Consider the following 24,222-nt stretch of genomic DNA (forward strand, 5'->3'; position numbering starts at 1 on the left):
CAGCCTGTGGTCTGGCATAAATTATTGGGAGTTTCATAGCCTGCTTAGGTTTATCGAAAATTTCGATTAAAGATTTAAGGTCTTAATTTTATGGATCGATGATCATGATGGTAATCACTGGATTGCCTGGTTCCATACTCAGACCGCCGTCATATAGCACGAATACTCCTCAGTACAGTAATATATTTAACATTTCAACATCAGATTATACACAGTCCACAAACTCAGCATCAAACAGCAAACGTTGAACATCAAAATGTGTTTGCTCCAAACTGATATTACTTGAAATATTGACGGGAAATGGAAAGGAATGGAAACGGAATTTTTCTGTCCCAAAGTTTAATATGATCTCCACTGCTGGGAAATGGTGATGTGGGATGTAATTCCATTCTCCAGGCTGCAGAAGAACGTTCGTCGTCATTTAGCAGGAGGCGGACTGGTATTCATGTACTTTACTCGATATCAGTTACTGTTTCGTGAATGTAAATAGGATTTGTTTTGCAATTTGAGATTGTTGCTTGTTGCAGGAGGTTGTAAAATGCTATTTGGCTTATCGTAGCTAGAAGACTTAACTCTCCACATGTAATGAAGGCATTACATTGCACCATGTGGTCGGAATTAGTTTCCCTCAAACTAATGTGTTCGTGACTGGCAAGTTATATGCTGACTTTTGTGGAAACAATGTGACAAATCTGTGCTGACGGATTGCACAAACAGACACTTATGAACTGGTACACACACATTAAACCTAGTACCGCATCCTCTTGATAACCGAAACCTAACAATTAACTAAAAAGGAACTGCCATGGCAGAACAAGAGCCCCACTCACGTTGTAGTAACAATACTGAGCTTCCAATACATGCCATGGCTGGATATGGCAAGGTGAAAACATAGATCTTCAACATCAGCGTTCAACGCTGCACTCCTATTGATATTACTGTAATTTCAGCAGTGCATGTGTTTTATGCAGCTTTGACAACGGTACAAGAAACAGTTATCCATAAAACTTGTTCCATATTGTACGTCTCAACTTCTAAAATGCCACTCAAACAAGTTAACCGTGTGTAGTTTAATGTGGGAGGAAATCCCAATATGGTGCACGTTACAGAGGTTTACCATGTTTACTTTGTGCTGACAAGCATAGATATGGAAATGAAGGGAACTAGGAATAAAACCTACAAGGTCAGGTAAGGTAGGCTGAGGTATGTGTTACTCCGACAAAAATTATGTCCTATGCTATTCACCAGTTTAAGCATACAAGCCCGGATTTTTTCAGCTGAACAATTGACAGGCTTTTGAATATGTTGATGATGAGTGCCACTTGTGGGGAAGGATATGTCATAGTGATTCCTAAACATAAGCTCGAATTTGGGGTCGGAGATCAGAGGGCAAAAGTTCATACTGCAGAAAAAGCTGAGAACTACCATTTCGTATACTGTTACACAGTAGAAGGTAATAAAATCCCACCTTCTGAGGAAGATTAGTTAGGAAGGTTAATTGTTTTACTTTGAAAAGACAGATTGTAATAGATGGTGTAGAACGTACGATGCGGGGATCATATCCATGTACTTTTCACTGCGTTGTCCGATGAAAATGTTATATATTTACTATTGATATCGCAATGTATCTACATTTCCCCAGTGCAAATAAATCATATATCTATGTGTATACCTGTAGGTATTACAGTTAAGGATAATGCACTGTAGACAGTGATGAATAAACACATGGACGGTATCACGGTGAAAGGATGAGTTGTGTTGAACACTGTATTATCCAGGTCATATTTCGACCGAAACACTACCAGTGAACTTTCCACAGTTGGGAAATGGAACCCGTGTTTGTAGGGTAATGGCACAACCCTTGAACGACAAGGAAACCTCTCCGCCCCGACCTCTAGTTGTAGTCACCATCTACACCAGAAGGGTCTTCGTCACCTTTAGTATAACATTTGGTAACGTGTTTCATCTTGTGTCTGTTGTCATTACTCTGCCCATCCTCTACATCCACACAGGGTGTTACAGTAGCACCAGCAGTAATATCTTCAGGGAACACCAGACAAAAGGTTTATGATTCTTTGATGCCAGACAGGCTTAACGTGTGAAGATCGTCAGCGTCTCCTTCTCGGCAAGTAAGTCTGCTACATACCAACTTCCATTGCTGCAATCGATAATCCAATGCAATACGGCCAGTTTCGAAATGGATAAAGACACGGAAGACATGATCTGTAGACCTACTAATTCGTTATTTGTTTCAAGGGAATTGAATGCGATTGCAATTGACCCTCAGGGACAACGTAAATTAACAAAACTTCTGCAGTTGGCGGGCATACGTCAAAGTGGACGTCACACATAGGAAAACAATGAGTTGTCAGAACTGCATACAGTTACTGTTCACGCGCGGACTGAAGTTGATTCTAAATGTTCATACACACGTGGGAATGATTTAATCTATCACTATCTGCTGAGTGTTGTGTGCCAGTGAGACAAATCTCCGCTCGATCATTACACTTATGTGGTGAATTGAACCTGATATTTCATTGCAAAAAGTAGATATCAAACAGTGTGATGGAATGAATACCCGCTGAAGTTTTGCTACGATTTAGAAAACATTTGCTTCGGTTTAAAACAAGACGTGCTATACTACATCATTGAAATCGCAAATCAGATTATATGAGACGTAAGTTATATGATGTCAGTCCAATAAAAATATTTCTATAGCTCCGAGTTTCAACCAGGCTGTTCACAGACGACCTAACAGACAGATAAACAGATCATAAAGGGCGAAAACACGTGAAGACCCTTGTAGAGAAGTAGGTCTCTCGACGTAGGCGGTGGCTGGAGAGGTCTCCGTAGTTCGGGAGGTAATTGATGGTTTACATCTGTTTTTCCCAAGCGAATCTTTGTGTTCAGATCTCAATGGTCTATAAAGCCGATGCTTGTGCAGGGATGAAGGCAGTTGGACAATGGGCAGGGTAAGACATCCGACAGGTGTATGTGATGCTAAGAATGTTTTGGAGCAATACATCTGTAGACAGTGCTTATCCCTCAAGAGGGCTGTTAGACTGTGACGATTGTTTAGGGGGATTGTCTCATCTTCTGTGCGAGATGATCGTTGTCAGTTTGATAAATAAGTCGTGGTTGTCTCCTCATAAAATCAAAACAGATAGCAAAAGCATGATGTCTGACACTGAAACAACTCTTGTTTACATGCTGTATTCGGTAAGAAGTAGAACTAGACTAGTAAGTAATAATTAAATAATGAGAATATTTATAACGCGCCTTTTCCAAGCTAGATATTCTGCTCAAAGCGCATAATCTGATCATTATTACGCCAGATAATCCAAGCTGCCGGTTGAAGAAGAAGGCAAGAAGCTTAATTTTCTCACGTCTTATTTTACCGGGCACCCTTTTTTCTCACTTGCCTAAGGTAAGACCACATGTATCACATGTGCTTTGTTGTGGGGCAGGACTGATGCCCTAGAAACTCTCAGGAGTCAGGCTGCCACACACGGTCAACCACCCAAGGACTGTCCACGCCCAAAGTTGCTTAACTTCAACTTACTTGTGACCTTAGCTCTAGGAACAGGAACACACACCTCCACCTCCTAATAGGATGCATATGTCTGTTTCGCGATAAACCAGTTTTGCTTACAATATTAATGAGGATATTGACTACTAATGAGTTGCTGCTACCAGTAGTAATAATAATGTGAACATGTTATTTCAAACTACAAGCCAAGGATGTAGGGCATGATCGCAATATCAATGATCCTTGTTTATAGTTCTGTATTGTTTGACGGTACAGTACTGGCAGCTACTGGGAGAGTACCCAAATTTTCTACCAGGAACACGACCTGTCAGACACTCTGAGTAACTCCCAGAAGGCTGCAGAGTTAAGGAGTCATAACCTGAAAAGTACTTGGTGAGTTCGACTAGGCAGCGCTTCCTGGGAGAAGTCCCATTTGCTGTCTGGACTGCGTGCAGAAAGGACAGAGGCCTTGTGGTCATGATGAACGTCGCCTGACTGATCATGCCAGGATTACCCAATCTATCTTTTGCTGTATTGATATATATTGAATCTGAAACGTATTCATAATCACAAGGCACTGATGATGTTTGACTCTCCTTGGTGGTCCTAGATAGGGATGATTTCTACCCTAAAACCAAACGTACATCACTATGTTCGTTCTATGTCCCTTCATCTGGTGCACAGATCACCAAGTAAAGAAACTGCCTAACTGCCATAGCAGAATATTCGTAGCCAGTTCCGTCGAATAAAGGTTTATATGCGCCATGGCACAGCTAAGCTCATAGTCGTAAGGCACTCTTGGATAAACACCTCCGTTATAACGGTAGCAGATTCGAAATTTCACATAAACGTTTGCATTATTCTTCTTGGAATTACCTGATCCAGTTGTCACTGATGGGTCACAAATGGGCCTTCAAAATGATTTCGACATTCTCCCAATTCCGATCCGTCTTCCGCCCGTGATCTCTGATGATCCAGTTTATATATTGTGCATGTCACTTTTTTATCAAAACTGTCATACAGAATCGGAAGCCAAGTAAAAAGAATTGAACACATCATTTCCTCAGACTTAACTTTAGACCATCAAATGGAATTTTTTTTCTGTCACTCTCAGTCATGACTGTTCTTTTCATTATATTAGTAATAGCGTGAATGCTGCTGGAATTTGAAAGGAAGTGCACCATTTCCAAAGACAACGAACGAAATAGTTGCACGAAACACAATTAGCAAAAATGAACCAGTTCCAAAGAAAACTGACTGAAACAATGAAAGGCATATCTTGGATATGACTCAACTTGAACCAATGGCAATAAGTCCACAATAGGACAATTAACAAATGGAAAGTTGAAGTCATCCCTCTTGCTGAGAGATTTGTGTAATCTAAAAATCAGACAGACGATGTCGTTTACCGGTCTCCCGTGAACGCCCTAATTAACGCAAGTAAAACCCACAACCACGGGTAATAGTGTTACCTAATCAAGGCGCAGAAAGGTTAGCGATGATGAGATCTTGTCACGACTAAGTGTCGAAACTCTACAAGGGCAAGTGACCAATGTCCGCGAGGTTCACTTGAACTAGGCCTCACTTGGTTGATATCTACAAACTTTGTTAACATTAACACAACAGAATTCCATGGTGAATGAACGCATATGAAGAAGTATAATAATTATATCTATGGGTAAATTCGTCACGATATGGCTGAGATATTGCCGATGTGACGTTAAATATTAACTCACTCACTCTATGGGAAAATACATATCACAGATGTGTTGCGTTTTACAGAATCATACGCCAGTTGAAGCGTGTTCAACAAACACAACTCTTCCAGCAGTGAGAACAGCCCTTTTCCCTTTTCACCCGCGTTGGATATCGGGGCGATCTGCTTACGTACTTGGAGAGCGTAAGGCTGCTGAACTATTATTCCCACCACATGAAACCCTCCGACAACGATCACTGAATGCCGACGTGCCAAAACACACAGATGTCATAATGGTAGTGTTCCCGCCTAGTTGACTTTAACATCGAACTGCCAACGAGATGCATCGGTTGTGTTAATGATATCTTAATCTGATATGTGCATATATGCATGGATATAGGGACTTTACTTTATTTTTCTGGTATCCCCGAAATCGATTAATCGTCTCATTTGGAATGTCAACGTCGGCTCCAATTGAAACACAAAAGGAAACTTCTGTGAAGCGAACAGGTCATTTGTATTTGGTTTTGACGAGTATTGGTGCTATTCTTTGGTATGCCTCTTAGTTCTCGTCTAGTTTCCACATTTGAGAGAGGAAAAGTATCTTGCACGATCCAGATCATTCAAAATTCTGCATCTGTCATTTGATATCTTCTTAATTGTCAGTTCAAGTCAGTGCACCAACAATTCAGTACGTTAGCTTCTCAGCATGTTCCTCTCTAGAAAAGGCAATTCACATGGTTAAACCAGGTTCTGATACCAACTTGCATTTCGTACGCGGGTAATGTAAAACACAGTCTTCCAATCGCGGATATTGTCTAACTTTTTTTCAAGCCGCACAAAAGGAGTAGTTTTTGATGATTGTAATCTAATTCAATCAGGCTTTTATATCACGGTTAAAGACACTTGCACTTTCCCAATTCCAAGTGACTACTGATTGTTACAAGAGGCGATTAAATGTATCAGGTTGACTTGACTGGTGGATTCTAATCACCAATGTTAGGTGGGTCGTACCGCATGATTTTGCAATTACGGCTTGTTTCATTGGCAAATCTACATGGGAATTTGGACAATTTACAGTGACACATGACCAAGGTGGAATTGTTAAGACTGGATTTGAAAATAACAAACTACCAAACAATGACAGCGAAAATGCAAAATTTAGTCTGCACTCTTATTTTGTGAAACATTCATTCATGTATGAGTCTGCCAGTGGCGTTTGAGGGAGTATGTGCCACTTTAGTTCCTACGCCTGGCCACGTTCTGTCAAATTGATCGGCGGTTTGTGACGTTAATGACGTATATTATCAAGACCTCTTCAGTAAAAACGCATGGGCCCATGCTTGCCATCACAATCCATACATGTTCTGCTGTTGGAGGTGAGTACTGACTATTCGCGGCCCCAACGATGTCGACCAAAAAGGTTTAACATCACCCCACACTCCTAGCAAATGGGATAACAAAGGGTGTGAGTGTCTTGTCTTGATAGCACTGTCCAGTGATCTACCTTGAACAAAATGGTGTGCGGTCCATAACTACGTGTTTGCTTGTGACTGGTCCATACTCTGCTAATCACAGACTGAAACATTGAGGTATTGATCTTTCCTTGCAGATTCCTGCCGGCTTTTAGTTTGTCAATAGACGCTCCGAACTTTGCAGAATCGGCATCGTAAGTTCATGCACAAACGACGAATGAACTTAGATATATCACAACTGTATGAAATTCAGTATCAGTAATATTGACAGAAATAATGGTTGAAAAGGATTAAACCGCCTTCCTTGAAAGAGTCAAAATAAGGCATGACACCGTTCGTAGGATAGAGGCGTAGGTACGTGTACCACGTACCTGCTTGTCGTCAAGGCCTAGGCATCGGTATATATGTGGCATTAAACGTTCATAATACCCAACATATTTTGAAGACGATACATTCACGGGACTTCATCAGCCAACACATCTCCAGTTGACTACGGAGTCGGAAGAGCAGTTCCGATTTAGACTCACGTCATGTTTGTTTCCCTTCATATGCAAATTGTATATTACGTCATATTTCATCGCCACTGACGCTGAATGAAACGCTAGTCCAAGTGTGTACACGAAAAACACTCTGCCAGCAGTGAGAAAAGCGCGTTTGTAACGTACTATAGTGACGCAGTTGTCTACTTACGTGCGTGGAGAGGGTGAGGCTGCTGAACTATTATTCCCATCACATAAAACCCTCCGACAACGATCACTGAATGCCGACGTGCCAAAAAATACAGATGTCATAATGGTAGTGTTTCCGCCTCGTTGAATGCAACAGCGAACTGCCAACGAGATGCGTCGGCTGTGTTAATGATGTCATAATCTGATATGTGCATGGATATATGGACGTCACATTACTTTTCTGGTATCCGCTGAAATCGATTAAAAGTCAAGGATGGGTTCATTTGGTATGCCAGCGTTAGCTCCAATTCAAATACATTAAGAAAATTTTGCGAAGATGAAATGATCCTTTTGTCTGTGGTTTTGACGGGTATTGGTGTCATTGTTTGGTATGTCTCTTTGTTTTCACGAATTTTCTAAATGTTAGAAGAGAAGAGTATTTCACAGAGGCGCATATCATTCAACTGGCTCTGTTTTTTCATTAACTTATCGTTTTAGTTGTCGTCGAAACTCGATGTATTACAACCATTATGCTATTGTTTTATTATGAATAGGTCATCAGTATGGTTAAATTAATAGTACATGTTATGTACATTATTCAAAGGATTTGGTTAAACAGGTCATGGTCGGTGGGTATTACAACAAACTAATATAATCTATTCGTTGTTTTGAGTTGAATAATAGATTACTAATCAGGTAGGTAGTGAATGATATAAACCTAAATCAATCAGGATTTTACATCACAGTAACCTAGGTCACGTTCACTCCTAACGCATGTATCACGACTGTGCCTATATCTTACACGTATTTCTTGAACATAATACAGACTAATTTTATTTCAATGGCATTACTTTGGTACATCAAAGATGATAAATTATGTATTTACTTAGCCACTGTACGAAATATGACTCAACACAGCAAAGTTGTAGATCCTTAAGGGGTTTCAGCATTGGAACAGGTGACCAGTGATTGTTACAAGAGGCGATTAAATGGATCGGTGGTCAAGTTGGTGATATGACTGATTGTAATCATACCCCAGTGAGGGGTGACGTTGCTGTTGATTTTGCAATTACTGCTTGTTTCTATACCAGCACATTTACAGAGAAACATGACAAAGTGAAACTCTGACTACAAACTTACTAACAATGGAAAAATCCAAATGTGTACAGCATGACTATTTGAACAAGACGTGGATACTACAGTGTGTTACATTTGGTAACACTTCCACTCTATTCTTCCTTCTGTAAAGTTGGTTAGATTCCATGGGCACGGCTATTTTTCAGGGCAGTATTATTTGCACACGCCTTAAGAATACCTGACTACAGAGGGCGCCCTCACTACAGAGGGCGCTTCAACTATTATAGCTAAAGTGTTAATATATCATTTCAGCGATGATATACATCCGTTAATTATCAATCACAACGCTTTCTAGATGTTATTCACGCGAAACGCACAGATCTAAATTACTGCGTACGCTGTAGTGTTCCGATTACCTCTATACGCAGGGACGGTGGTTAAAGTGCTGCCTCATCTTAGTCATAAAAACACGCTGTTATTTACAAAGTGGTCAATGTCGAACATGTTATATCTAATAATCAATGTTATATCTAGCTTTACACTTCCTCAGTAGAGTACAGATTCTCGTACGTTTTGGTGTTGAGTCCCATCTGGGATTCGAAACTTCACTCTCCGAAGCATGGTAGCAGATGTTATGGTGTTGCTGAAAGATAGGGGTTAAATGGGAAATTTCAAACCTGTCGTATTTGGATCCATGATGAATAACAGCGCCTTCCTTTGTCAAACGTCCATTCATGTATGGGGGGGCGGTGGGGTAGCCTAATGGTAAAAGCGTTGGCTCGTCACGCCGAAGACCCGGGTTCGAATCCCCACATGGGTACAATGTGTGAAGCCCATTTCTGGTGTCCCTCGCCGTGATGTTGCTGGAATATTGCTAAAAGCGGCGTAAAACCAAACTCAGTCAGTCAGTCATTCATGTATGAGTTTCTCAATGGCGTTTGAGGGAATCTGTTCCAGTTTATGGGTGCGCCTGGCCAAGATTAGCTAACGTGGTCGGCGGTTTATGACGTTGACGCACAGGTCTCAGTATATTGTCAAGAGGTCTTCAACAGGAAATACTCTGGGCTTATTACTTGCCATTCCACATGTGTTGTGCTGTTGGAGGTGGGCATTGACTATTCGAGAAACACCAAGGATGTCGCCCTGAAAGACAAAGCGTCTATCCATACACAACCCGAACATCTAAGGAAGTGAGCACGTTCTTCCGATAGTACCGTATAGTGACAATATGCACAATGCGGTTCGCTCAGTCATGATGATGCAACTCCACACCATAACCAATCATAGCGTCTCACTGTGGATTAACATCAATAGACCACGCCTTTCAAGGAAATACAAAGTGAATCGGGACTCAAAGATTATCCATCACTCTTGTAAGCATGAAATTATTAATGACGCACGTGAGTAACGCCACTGTGTGCAGCATGTGAAGACACGTTCTTGCATAGGATGTTATTGATATATTTGGTATCAGACGTTTACTTTTCATGATACCGAGGGTACTTTGAAGTTGACTGCTGCCAACATTGGAGTCGAGAGAGCAGTTCCTGCTTAGACAGAATTACCTTAATAGGGAAATTATAAATGACGTCACGGATGATGGATATCCCGTTGCAACACGTTAAGTTGTAGTGACTTGCGCTGTATAATATCCTTGTTTGAAAATGTTTGTTTCCATAACCTAATCTCAGGTAAACGCAGATTACATTCTTCGCAGCTGAAATAAGTAGACAGTTAGTCTTTCGTAAGTATGCTGGTGCAATTATCTTCCTCTGAATCAACCACGTGTATCGAAGAAACTAAGGTAAATTATGTATCTTCATTCCAAATCCTGGTGACATTACAAGAACATGTTAGGGCGATATATTTGTCATCATTATTATTTCCAGTTGTGTGTACACATTGCGAATGTTCAACGAATTCTCCTCCAGCATCCAACACTTCCATATCTGAATCACTCAATGATTGACAACACTTTGCACGCCAACTATTTTGCATCTAATGGACTCATTTATTTTAAGCAATTCCACTTCTGTTCCTGTCTGAAACGTCAACCTTTTGTCTTGCAGGTCACGTGATTGATTACATAAATGAACAGTTTTGGTCGCATCTTGAACCACGTGGAAAATAATGATGTGGAAATAAATGAATCGATGTTCTTAACCCAAAATAGAAAAAAATATATTGGCTATTCCTGCAATTTGACGATGATAAAGGACACAGAAATGTATAAGCGAGAGAGGCAACATCTGTTTGATTGCCACGCGTCTGAATCATGAGGACAAAAGAGCCTTGGCGCTACAAGACAGATTGATTATGCAATAGAGAAATGTCAACAATTTAATTAAGTGGCATGCTTGTGAATATCTACGTCGCCATATTTTCTTCAACACTCGACAGTTTATACAGATGTGTTCATAAACTGTAGCGTTTGAGGAAATATTCTCTCTTGGGCATAACGTTTAGACAAACGGATAACAAGATGTTAATCAAGTGGCCACGATTATTTGAAAAGTCAAGAACATTTTTGTTTCTGCAGACAATCGTAAAGTATATTTGACTCGTTGGAGCGACAGTTTCCTTTGAGGATCATTAAAATAATTGATCTGATTATGATCTGACTTATAACATGCTTAACGGAAACCTTTGATTTGTACCACAATTACATATTGCGTTCGTCTTCAGAGAGTTGCATCTGTTGCTGATGTTTCATGGCTTGACAATATCTGAAGGAAATTACAATTTCCAGTTTGAGATATCGATCATTAATATCTTGATCCACCAGACAAAGAATTTGGAGATGTTGTCCTCCATTAAATAATGTCTGTAATGTGAACATTTCGTTTCAGTTTCTCTCATTTTGTAAGCAGGAGAATCTCTACTAGTGAACGCAGTTGGGTACACCTACAGAATACCGGATACCTACCAGCCATATTGTTTATTATCACGTCACCCTAACCCTAACCTTAAGTAAACTCGCGTGCTTTCAAAGATGGCCGAAGGTATCCGGTATTCTGTAGTCTTACCTATAGTTGATGTAATTCAAAGTTAACATTTCGTGTTTAGTTTTTTATTTAAAAAATCCCATTAAAACCGCTATCGTCCCCCTTTATTTGCTTGTCCCACGTCACTGGACTCTGAGGTAGTGGCTTGATTTACGAGCCGTCATTGTATGCATCAGACAATACACATGCTCTGTCATCGTGACACTCACGCTGAATGGTGACTCGACTATTTACAAACTCGATTGTTTACAAACAACATCGTACAACCTTAATAGTACTAAAACGAACACATACTCATGATATAGTCAGAATTGTACGATTGACTTCTCGCAGAGATCACTTATTGATGTGGACATGGTTTTGTCGCTTCTATTTATTATTTATATTTGTGTGAGTGACATGACTACACTTTGCGTAAATACCCGGTGTCATCACTATGTGCTGTTATCTGTTCATATTATAAGGGTAATGCTATTTTTTAGGGCATTATCATTTGCAGAAGCCCGCGTTCTTCCGTTAACTGCCCGACGAAGGAGGGCAGTTGAAAAAGACCGAGGGCTTCTGCAAATGATAATGCCCTCAAAAATAGCATTACCGTTATTATTGCTAAAATACATGGAATTTGTGTTGAAAAGAAAAAGGAAACATTTAAGGAATTTGACTGTAAGTTTACTCAAAACCAACTTCTGACGGGGTTGACTGCCCGAATGCAATTACGTCATCGATCAATTCAAGTGACGTCACAACAGAAAGTGACGATATTCGACCTTGGCCTTAACAAGACCATAGTCTGCAACATGTCAAACTATGTCAGTGTTCGGTTTTTGTCCAACAACAACGTTAATAGTGCAATTGTTAAGGTTAGCACCAGCAAGAAGCGAGAATTCGGGTTGCTTTGACTTGTTTGACCCAGAATATCTGCCAGTCCAAAGCCAATGTCGAATGAACCGACGCACCCACTATGACGTCACTTGACAACAGAACTGATAGTGGCCCGTCGTTAAGGTTGAGCGGTCCAATATCATTTGCAGCGGCCCGCAAATTTCTGATAATAGGAGGGCCGTTTCATGATAATTCCATGTGTTTTAGCTCTAAACTTTCATAAGCAGTTATGCCCTTTACCTCGACTCGAGTTTGCTTCAACGGAAAGTTAAGACTGACTATCTTCGTTCGTTGATGTCTATATTGACAATTATGAATTTATCATATGCAGTTCATAGAAAATATTGCGTCTGTTTTAAACCATTTAAGCCACTTAACCACTCTTACGGGTATGTGTCAGTGTTATCCGACAAAGAATAAAATGTTTTAAACGCAAATATGAAGAAATCTTCTTGTCTCAATTCTATCTACACATTTTGAAATGAAGTAATTTTGTAACATATGTCCTTACCTGGCCAACATCTTTGCACGTAAGTGCCATTTTTGATGAAAGAAATGAAACAATCGAGAAACATTACCACTAGATTAGGAAACATATAGGTATATACTTTTCATATAACCAAAAATCTCAGAAACAAATTACATCTGGTGTAGAGTGCAAAACATCTGCGAAAATCTTATGAATGGAACAGTGAAAATCAGTGGTTTAGTTTGGTTATCGTTTCATGCCGCACTCAGCAATATTCAAGTTATATGACGGCGGTCTGTAAAGAATCGAGTCTGGACCAGACAATCCAGTGATCAACAGCATGAGTGTCGATCTACGCAATTTTGATAGGATGCCATGTGTCAACCAAGTCAGCGAGCCTGACCACCCGATACCGTTAGTTGCCTCTTAAGACAACAAAGGGTTACTGAAGACCAATTCTAATCTGAATCTTTACGGGTCTGAAAAACATTCATGACGCAAGGTGTTCGCCAAACGTGTATTACAAGGCGTGCCCTGCACAACCGGCCATTCACACATTTTGCCTGAAAAATGTAAGTATTTACAACCCGACACCACACACGAGATAGTGTTATTTCCACCAATGCACAGACTTGAATACACTGTGGGATTTTCGCCTTCACCTTTCGCTACCAGCAGCTGATCTCATGAAGCCATCTACTGCCTCCTAGGATAGATGCATCCTGCATAAAAAAGAGTTACGACGTATTCCAAAGTAATTTTACGAAAACTGTTCACCTTCAGAAACTACATGCTTTTCCAGACGTTGGAACTTCAAACATGTCTCCATACACTTTTTTAAGCCTAAATGCTCTTTCACATCTGCGCTGTGCTGAGCGTCTAAGAACCTATAGTCGGTGTAACTGTGTTCCCTGCTGAATGTTAGGAAAACACTCTCTTAATGGCATTCCATTTGAGAGGAAGGATACAGATAAAAAGTAAGGTTTCTCCTCAGCAAAGCTGCATGTTGGTGATACCAGCTAAATTACCATGATGCTATCACAATTTTTCACAAGATATTATTAACCAGCAAAAGGTTTATATGTGCACCCAAGAGCATAAATGTATGAGACAGAGGTTGTGTGTGTGTGGTGTGTGCGTGCGCAAGATTTTGTTGAACTGTATCATGTTTATACCGGATGTCACCAATGTACTCTTTTCCGAAACAAAATATACTGTCGACCACTGGACTGTCTTTCGGGGACTTTATTTCTTTACAGACTGCCGTGATATAGCTGGAATGGTGCTGAGCGCAGGTTTAAACAAAATACAGAATGGTACATTTATGAATAAAGTATTCCCTTAGTTAGCAAAGATTTAGGAAACTTTAGGAACTTCTGACAACCATCCTTACTCTCCAGTGGCAGCAACATGCTCATGATATGGTCGGAATTGTGCAATCAACTCAAATTCTTGCAGAGATTTGTGGTGGATGTGGAAATGGTTTCACTACCATTTATTATCGCGAATACATGTCGACTCGAGAGTTAATAATACCATTATTCGTATTAAATATATTTCGTCTTACATGATCAGTTTCTTTCCAAAGCATACTTATATTTCATACATGAGTAGTTTGAACGAAAATATACCTACACATGTTTCGCGTCAAGGAATTTACTTATGGTTGAACCCCATGCAGATGACCACAACATGTTTACACGGTTCGTCTTCTCTGTTAGCTCGCAACGTGTTTGGAATGTTGACAGAGTGATGACGTATAGCTGTGTTACGCTAATGACTTTCATTTCAAGACTCATAATTGACAGAAAGTGATGAAGCGGATGAACGAAGCCAGTGCTATAACAGGTGCAGGTTTTGCTTCTTTTGTGTTTCGGAAAGAAAAGTTCCAGTTATGTGAAAGACATTAACTATTAAAATTACCTGGAACGTGACTGTATGTGCACTTATGGCTGCAGTTGTATCTCATCAGGCAACAAACATACACTTGTTTTCTGTATAAGAGTGTTTAAGTGGTGGACGCTAGCGATAAAAAGTACGTACCCTCTTTACAAACATCTGGTCTAATCACTCAATTTTGTGATCCATTCATGAAATAATCATTACTAGCTACCCATTTATCCCCTGTGGAATCTGTTTGCGCAGATAATCGAAATATTGTCAATTAATGTTATATAAATTTCTACAAATATAGTAGCCGAGGTGCATGTCGCGTTATCCTATCAACGAGATTGTATGATTATAGAGGGCTTTCAACTTTGCGATGGTCTAGTTTCCTTTCATGTTGATGATATTTCAGCAACTCACAGGTACAAGCCTGCTCTTGCCTTGGCCTGGTTTGCTTATGTTTACAACATTTAAAAAATTAAAAACTTTTTCCAACCTTTTATAGTAGACGTGCAGAATATTTCAAGTTTGAGCCGATTTTAGATATACCCGAAGCTTCTGTTATATTTCATGGCGAACGTCCCGTATTTTCCTAAATTTTCTTTCTCAGAGCAGAAACTAAACGGCAAATTTTCCTAATTTTTCTTTCTCAGAGCAGAAACTCACCGGCAAGGAGGGAAACACAATGTGGCCAATACTGACGTCTACAAACTGTCTAAAATGTCCAATCACCAGTTTCTCAGGGAACATATCTGCGATAGGGTAGCATTTCACACATTGTTTTCGCAGTGACCTTCAGAAAACAATTGCTTTCATAAGTAACAGCATATCCTGAATGTAGCTGTCTCTATGGTCACCCCAGTCACTGTCAAATGCTTAAAGGATCGAAGAATGTATTGCGTGCTTACCTTTGTCGTGTGGTTCACAAAGTTTAAAGATCAAATTTCTTGAAATATTTCAACTTGGTTCTTCCCTAGATAACCTGAAGTAAGTGCTTTCAGTTGTTGACTGTTCACACATGATATGGAGTCACTTGACTCGAACACTTCCAGTAAATAGAAAGAAAGGCTTATGTTTTAGTCAGGGGTTTTGAGATGCAAATGTGTCTAGTTGCTGTTTAAGTGCTTCACCTCCTTCATGTTTGCAATTCAACGAGTCCAAAGATTAATTCCAACATCAAATTATCACACCCATCTCATGACTCAGAGGTTACAATAATCAGACCTTTCTACTTCCTTTTCAAATACCCCGGTCATTTCTGAAATTTAGGAGAACTGTCTGCTGTACAAAGACAGTGACATTTGGAACAAGCTTATCGTTACCTTGTCTCTTACAGATATAAGGAAGGACATCACTGTAGTTCTTAGTCTTGGTTCATGAATTTGTCGATTCCATCTATGGGCAGATCCTTACAGTAACACTTCTTTTTCCCAGCGTTAGTAAAGGGAAAAGTAATATACATTCTTAGCAACAAATGCACATTGTTATAAGGAAGTGTAAACTAGAATAAATACTACCAGGTATATCATGTGTTTCCTTGACCTTCCAGACACTTCAGTTCCTGCAGTGCTTGTATCCTTCAACTGATTTCCACACGTTCATGTACTGAGAGGCCAATGATTTAAGTAGAATTAAGGAGAACGAGCAGGAAATATATCCAATTATCAATGAACTTGCATCGAATTAGAAATATATTTCAACAGTAATTGACATTATTTATGATTTAGACAAAGTCAATAAAATATTGATGATTCCTTGATTATTCCTTCAATGATTTAAGCAGAATTAAGGAGAACGAGCAGGAAATATATCTCATTATGCTTGAACTAGCATCGAATTAGAAATAGATTTCCACAGTAATTTACATTATGGACGATTTAGACAAAGCCAATAAACTATTGATGGTTCCGTGTCTGTACTTTAGTCTTTGTATATAGCCCCTATTTAGTTGATGTACAGCGTTCTCTGTCCAGATGAAAGGGTCATTGACAACTGAGCTATGAACACCATAGATCAATTATTAGACCTCAGAACCATAAACGTTATAAACATGTTCATATACAACTTTATTTAGTAATGATTCAATTCTCGAAATAGTTTCCAATAAATATGCATGGTACCACCATCCTATTCTGTCGCAGTGAAATAAGAGTGAATATTATTTCCTGTGCCAAAAAGAGATAAAATATCAGTCATATGAACAATAAAATGTGCAGCGATGTCATTTCTTTTCATTCCAGTACCGAAGAGGCCGCAGGCCTATAGTGCAGCGTCAGATAACAATAATCGCAATCACAAGGTTGGCAGACACTTTTTTCGATATTCAAAAGCATGATTGATATACATGCCAAGTTTGCGAATATTACTTGTATAATTAGTGTTCATTAACAAATTAAATTTACACGTATTACAATATGTGTAGTAATATTGCGTAGATATTTTGTCCTCAAATCAGAGCAATATTTCGGCAATATTTCAGCCATATAGTGACGAGAAATGTGGGGCATACACAATAAATACAAGTGGTAAATAACCAGTCATCGACGGACTGTAAAATAACTAGAGTATGACAGATATGGATATACAACTAGCATGGAAAACTAAAACAGTTTAATTAAAGCAGACAATACAATGTAAAACACGGGCTATAGATCGCCAACAACTGAAGGTAGATCACCATACCAGGGACCATGGGGACATGCATTACTGTTGCTACCTGCATGGACCCTAGTTGGATTTACACTATCCCTTCAGCCGCTGGCGATGTTAGGAAGATTTAGCTGAAATTTAAAATAACCAAAATACTACGATTAAAAAGTATGGTTGAGCGAAATTGACTTGGAACGTTTTGGGGACTTACGTATCCCCTCAGGAGGACACTAATTTTACGCTACTTCAACCCCCTTTGATGATACAGCCACAAACAATCTAAGTTGATAATCTGAACTACCAATATTATAAAACTTTCTCTATTTAAAAAACATATTATCAAAATTCATTTAACAAATCTTTCTCTTTTAAAAAATCAATGATTAAGTGATAATCAACATTACTAAAAAAGGTCCTTTACTGTTTTGATGCTAATATATTTATCCCTTATGATCGAGAATTCAACACAGTCAAGCAGGACATGCTTGACCGTGGTTCTCTCATCACAAGGGATACAAAACGGAGGATCCTCACCTTTCAATAGGTATGTATGAGTATATCTTGTGTGGCCAATACGACATCGTCGTATGATGACCTCTTCAAATCTGGACTGACAACCCAAGTAAGTGTTACCGATATAGGGTTTTATTTCATGTAATTTATTGATACCTACTTGGGTGTCCCACTTCTTCTGCATCAGATCACGGATGTAGGTTCTAATGTTAGCTTTGTAATCCGAGTACGGGATTGTTGAGTGCTGCCTTGGCAGCAAGATCGGCCATTGTATTCCCAGAATGCCAACGTGGCTGGGTAACCAACAGAGGACGAGGACGTATGGGCCAGTAGCGAGATCAATTATCAGGGTGAAAATGAGATTCGAACGCATGAATATCGAATCCTGGCTCTCCAGGAACTAGGCCCTTATTCTCGAAACGTTCGTAGCCTAAGAATTCTTAACTTTGATCGTAACCAATGTGAATGGGCGTAAGAAGTTCGTAGGTCTACGAACGTTTCGAGAATAAGGGCCCAGGGCCTAGATTTTCGAAGCTCTCTTAGCGCTAAGATAGTCGCCCAGTGCCATACATTAACATTAACTTACGACTATCTTAGCGCTAAGAGAGCTTCGAAAATCTAGGCCCAGGACTACAATGGGGCAACTTACAACCATCCGCGTTCTCCTTTCAAAATGAAATGTACCTTTTGATAACGTTAGTTCGGCTTTATGATGTATTTCATGAAAAGTAATGACGAGACACGTGTACAAATACAGCAGAGACATTTTTGAAAGTGAACCCTCATAATGCCTCGTTTACCGAATCCGATCAAAATTGGGTACCTTGTCCGTACGTATCAATCTAAACTGTGAATGTTTTGGTTCGTGAAGCATATCAATCGATCGTCGGTTGCTGTGCACCTACTGGCTTCCATTAGTGATTATATAACTACTGGAAGTGTTCACAACATGGGCGAACGTTTCAATGAAAATTGTGTTGATACAATAAAACGTTTGCGTGAACACGCACTCGCAGTTTATAGTAACTGCTTCTGCAATATTTATGAAATACAAATAGGACCGAGGCTAAAATGTAATGCCGTGTCCATGGTCCGATTCCCCAATGTCGATTTCAGGTGTCAAACTGCTTTTGAGAGAATGTAACGAACATATTTATGAAGCATGGACTTCGTTTCTTTAAATATATGAAGGAAGGACGTATTCATGTATTTTGCTGACTTTCTGTGAACCAAGTTAACAGCCATCGTTAACAGCCATCGTTATCAGTAAGTGTCCTGAATCTATCTATTCCACTGATATTCGCAACACTGAGTGACCTGACTGGTAGAAACTAGGTCGCTGAATGTCTTAGACCTGGCGACAACTATCTGACGAACTCTATTGTGTCCAGTGCAGTGTTGTTAAGGCAATGAACAATGGATAGAAATCCATATTAGTTTGAGTTATTGGTGCTAGTGCGGTGCAAAGACCACCAGCAGGCTGCAGCTATTGACTCCTAATGTAGGTTGACATTAGGTGCTGCTGGGTGTGTCGGACATTGTACATGGCCTTAACGTCTCTTCTTGCTGTGTGGTCGGTTGCGTCGCTTTGTGATGACTTTTAGTACCCAAATGTTACGAATGAAAAGTCAAGGCAATATGGTCGAAGAGTTTATTGCGTCCACCATGCGGGCGTTGTTATGTGAACACGGTTTGTAAACAGTAGATGGGTGCATGCATGCATTTCCAAGTCTCGTGCTACGATTTGAAACACGGACTGTCTGATCTGATATCGGATCAGATGTCAACATGACCAAACAGGCTAAGCCCCTCAGCAATCTGACTAGGTAAGGATGTCATCTGTGGGATATGTCCGCAAATAAGTCCATATTATATAATATTCAGAAACTGTGTGAATATAGTTTAACGACGTTCAAGGAAACTTTCAGCGAGAATACGGCATCCCACATCAGAGATGGTTGTTATATACTGTACCCATGTGGGTAACATACAACATGGCTCTCCCATTGCCACTTGATTCACACACTATTCAAGACATTAGCCCATTGTCCTGTACACTCGCCTGTCTTTGTGTAATGAATGAGATGGCCGAATGTACAACCGTCCATTTTGAAGCATTACTGTTGATTACGCGATACCAGTCCCAGTACATCAATGGGATTTTCCTGTGCAATTGGTTACACACTCGATCTCAATAAAAAAAAAACCGTTAGCCTGATAACATCAACTGTTCTTTTATATCATGCAATTAACAGTTTGCATCATGCAATGCAGTTTCCATCAACTGCACTGCCAAGAGACAAGTCACCCAACACATACTTCAAAAAAGCGACCAGATTGTATTGGCGCTTCCATCCAATAAGAGACCAGGGGATATCTACATAAGCACCATCCTCTATTATCTCCAAAGGATTGAAGCTTGTTCATTCTCCGTCTCACGCCAAACGAGGCTGTTTTCCTCACAACAAGTGATGCTAAAGCAGCCTGGTGGCGATCACGCACCTCTCACATCACTAATTGATTGTACCTCTAAACCCGATTACGACCCGGGCAATTTCACGCCTCTCCTCCTCCAGTAATCGCTAGTCAGACGACGTGTTCTGCTCACAGGTCTCCCAGACTTCCGGACAGCGGATCTATTAAACCATTGAAACCGCTGTGCCCACGTCAGGGGTAGTTATTAGTGTTGACTGTGATTCTGGGATACAACATGTGCACTGACACTGACAATATTCCTCGAAATCTGGAAAAGAGAAACACAGTTACATTGATTTTTAGTTGTTTGATTATTTTCTGTGTCAAACGCTTCTGATGATTTGACATGAGCCTGTGTGTCATGTGGATGTGTATGCATGTTTGCAGCCTGACACGTTCCATTGCTGGAAGCACATTTTGACCAGTCATATTGAGCTTGTTTGGAGAAAATGATTTCGTATGTGTTCACAGATATACTCGTGTTGTGAATGCCATTGTATTGTATGCTAATTGTTTGCCAAATCTCGACCTGCATCAATTAAACATGCATCTTTATGTACCATACATATTTGAACTGTACACAGAGCCGTTTGTCCATTTACAGTTATACATTTACCGAGTCATGTGGAAGACATGACTGTTGATGATTGATGATGGTGTTGGGAGGTTCACATCAGAGCAAGAATTCCTTGCTTTTGCCCTAGATGTTGCTATGATTAAGCGTTTCATCGGCGTCTTTGCCTTCCACATTGTGATGTATCGAAAGGGCGGAATTATCAGGGATCACAGGGAAATATTCCGTCATTAAACTGCTTTCAGAACAGATCATACCAAGAGGTCCGTGGGCCTTTGTTCTGATCTGTATGTGTGAACGTGCTTAACGAAATGACGTTCAGATTATATGTGACGATGTGTGGAAGGAATTATCAAAGGTCCTTGGTTGAAGTTTACCAGTCACTTTACTGAATTGCTCTTCTTTCTTCTCAACAGAAAAAAATCAACTTCGACCATTACATGAAAGAAAATCTATGGTTTCGTCGTGAAAAATGTTCCTGTAAACAGACTATATGTTAATACTGGAACTTAATAAAAAAACTTCATTGCAAGGGATCAGCTTTGAACACTTGCTCGTTATAGCGTGTGTTGACGTTTCCGGAAGTGGAATCAACTTCTTTCAGTATAACTGTTCCCACTGTATGGGGGTATCGAAGCTTTGAGTTGTTTCATGTAGAAATCTTTAGGTCAATCTCGTGTCATCATAAAATCATGTTTGGGATTTGTAAACCTTTCAAGGACTTTTATTTCCTAATTTCATGATACCGGCAACAGGATATTTGTTTGGCACACACCTAGCAGAATCAATAAAACAAATTAAGAAGGTTAAATAACATAATCTGCACTGCACAATCCTCAGAATTAGAAGTTTCTGAGCAACTGCAACTGTCAGAAGTAACCAAATACTCATTAACTCCATTGAGTAAACATAACAAGAGAGTCGTTGGAGTGGCCTTGATGTGATGGAAAGACCGTATACAAGAGATACAGTGTCAACCAGATAGGTTTAGGGGGATGAAGGCATTATAAACGTAACATCGATTACATCGCAGGAGCTGCCGATTCGGAAGAAAAGGTTTCATAGAAGATTTGCGAATAGTCAGTGTCATGATGTGTTCACTGACTTAAAGAGAGGGACTGGGTGCATACGTCAGGTTTGACTAGCAACGAGATGATAAAAAAGGAACGGAAATTTTCTTACTAAGATGGCTTGTTCATAAGATTAATCTATTTGTTTGATTGGAGACGTAACTCTTTTTGAGAATTAAACGGGGCCTAGTTTCAATGGAGAAGAAAGTATAAAATGAGCTGAAGTACTGCTTAGCTGGAACTGAATTATACAGTCAATACATTTTAAAAAAAGAAAAAAAAAAATCAACTTGCAAAAACATTAATAAAGGCGTATTTAAAAAGCCATAATGCAGGACAATGCACTTTGTGAGAGATACTGCTTAGTCATAATAATGGTTCAATGCATTTCGCTGATGAGGCACAATATCCCCCAGCCGCTTTCGAGCTAGTTTTGGTTTACGTTACGGTAGTGTCATTTTACAATATTTATTATATCAATTGCGGTTTTGTCCTGAACTTTGATACACTGAACTCGACTAATGTCCTGCTGTCGACTAATGTCCTTGCCTCCATTAGTGACGGTCCATGATTAGAACGTTAGCAGATATGGCTTATGATAATGGAAATGTATTTGTATTCGTTTAATATTTGATGTAAAGATATGATATATCTGGCATGAATGAAACGAGTTATTTTTCCGGTTTCAGTGTAAATGCATCAAAGGGGTTTCACCTTAAATGTTAAAGCACAGTTACAGTGTTATAGGTCTCAAACAATGTGCCTTTGCAAACTGAGAACACCAGCAAAACCAAAGTTTGTAGTGTCTGCTTTTGTAAACATATTTCCTTACACTGTAGCCGCCAAATAGCTGGAATATTGCTGAGTGCGGTGTAAAACTAAACTCACTCACTCACTCCTTACACTGCACTATGCATATATTAACATTGATATTGTTACGAGATTTCAACAGTATAAAATAAGTTTTGGTGTGAATAAAAACTTGTTGTTTTTTATGCAAAGCATACGAATATGTTCATGCTTGTCAATAACCTGCAAGGGATAACCTAGTGGTTAAAGCGTTCGCTCGTCACACTGGAGACCCCACATGGGTACAATGTGTGAAGCCCATTTCTGGTGTCCACCGCCGTGATGTTGCTGGAATATTGCTAAACGCGGATTAAAACTCACTCACTCACTACCTGCATTGTATATGTTTCTTGGTCGACAACAGATGGACACTACTCGTATATTTGGAGGGCATATGTGTGTACTTTTCATCTTTTTGGGAAGATATTGAATTGCTATGTGTGATTTAGACAAACATACACAAGCAGATAGTTTCCATTGCAAGTGCCATGTTAACTGTTTGGCTTAGATTTGTTTAATCACAGTGTCAAACGAGATGAGCTACGAAGTGGCTTGACAAGGTCACATGATTATACATCACGATATAAGACATAGACACCATATATTCCTCCTCAATAATCCTTTAAACCAGAAAATGAATAAATGATTTGGTTTTATGTGATTTGGAGAATATCTAAGGGACATACTCCTGCATAAACATTTCTTACACATCAATCATTCTCCACCGCCTAACACCCAATGTCTCGAGACAATGAAGTTGGAATTATTTGATTCATAGAGTGCATACGGACACTTATATATCTCCCTCCAAGACCCATCCACAGCAATAATTGACCCTGGGTATCACGGGGACCATAATCTGGTGTTGATGGATGGTATGGATCATGTGGAATGAGTTCACCTCTATCAAATGACCATTACTCTAATATTATGACATATCTCGATCCTTGCAGTTTCAAACAATTGGTAATCCAATTTTGTGTTAGTGCCTCACATATCGAATTGAATCTCGTGCCAGCTGTGCATGAAAACAGAATATGTCCTTCTCAGAAGTGAAAATAGATGTCACCAGAAGTTTGCTGAGTAATGGGAAAACAATACGAGAAATGCTAGATCCCCACATAGACAACATATGAACATGTGAAATTATTCGAATTTGCTTACACAAAGACTTCCAAAACGATTCACTCATTTGCGGGGCAAAACGCGTTACTTTTTAGGTCGCAAGCAATCAATAACAGGACTATTTTAGAATGATTCATAACACATGTTCATAATATATGCTTGTTTACTTTTTTTCCCCTTTTTTTTCTGGCTCATGTGTCAATATGGAAGTGAACGAAAATTCTCTATTTCACCTGTAGTTTAATCGTCATGTGATGAATGAATACTCTCACTGGATTC

Source organism: Haliotis rubra, unplaced genomic scaffold (assembly GCF_003918875.1).
Source record: "Haliotis rubra isolate DU_JTF1 unplaced genomic scaffold, ASM391887v1 Scf449, whole genome shotgun sequence".
Taxonomy (NCBI): domain Eukaryota; kingdom Metazoa; phylum Mollusca; class Gastropoda; order Lepetellida; family Haliotidae; genus Haliotis; species Haliotis rubra.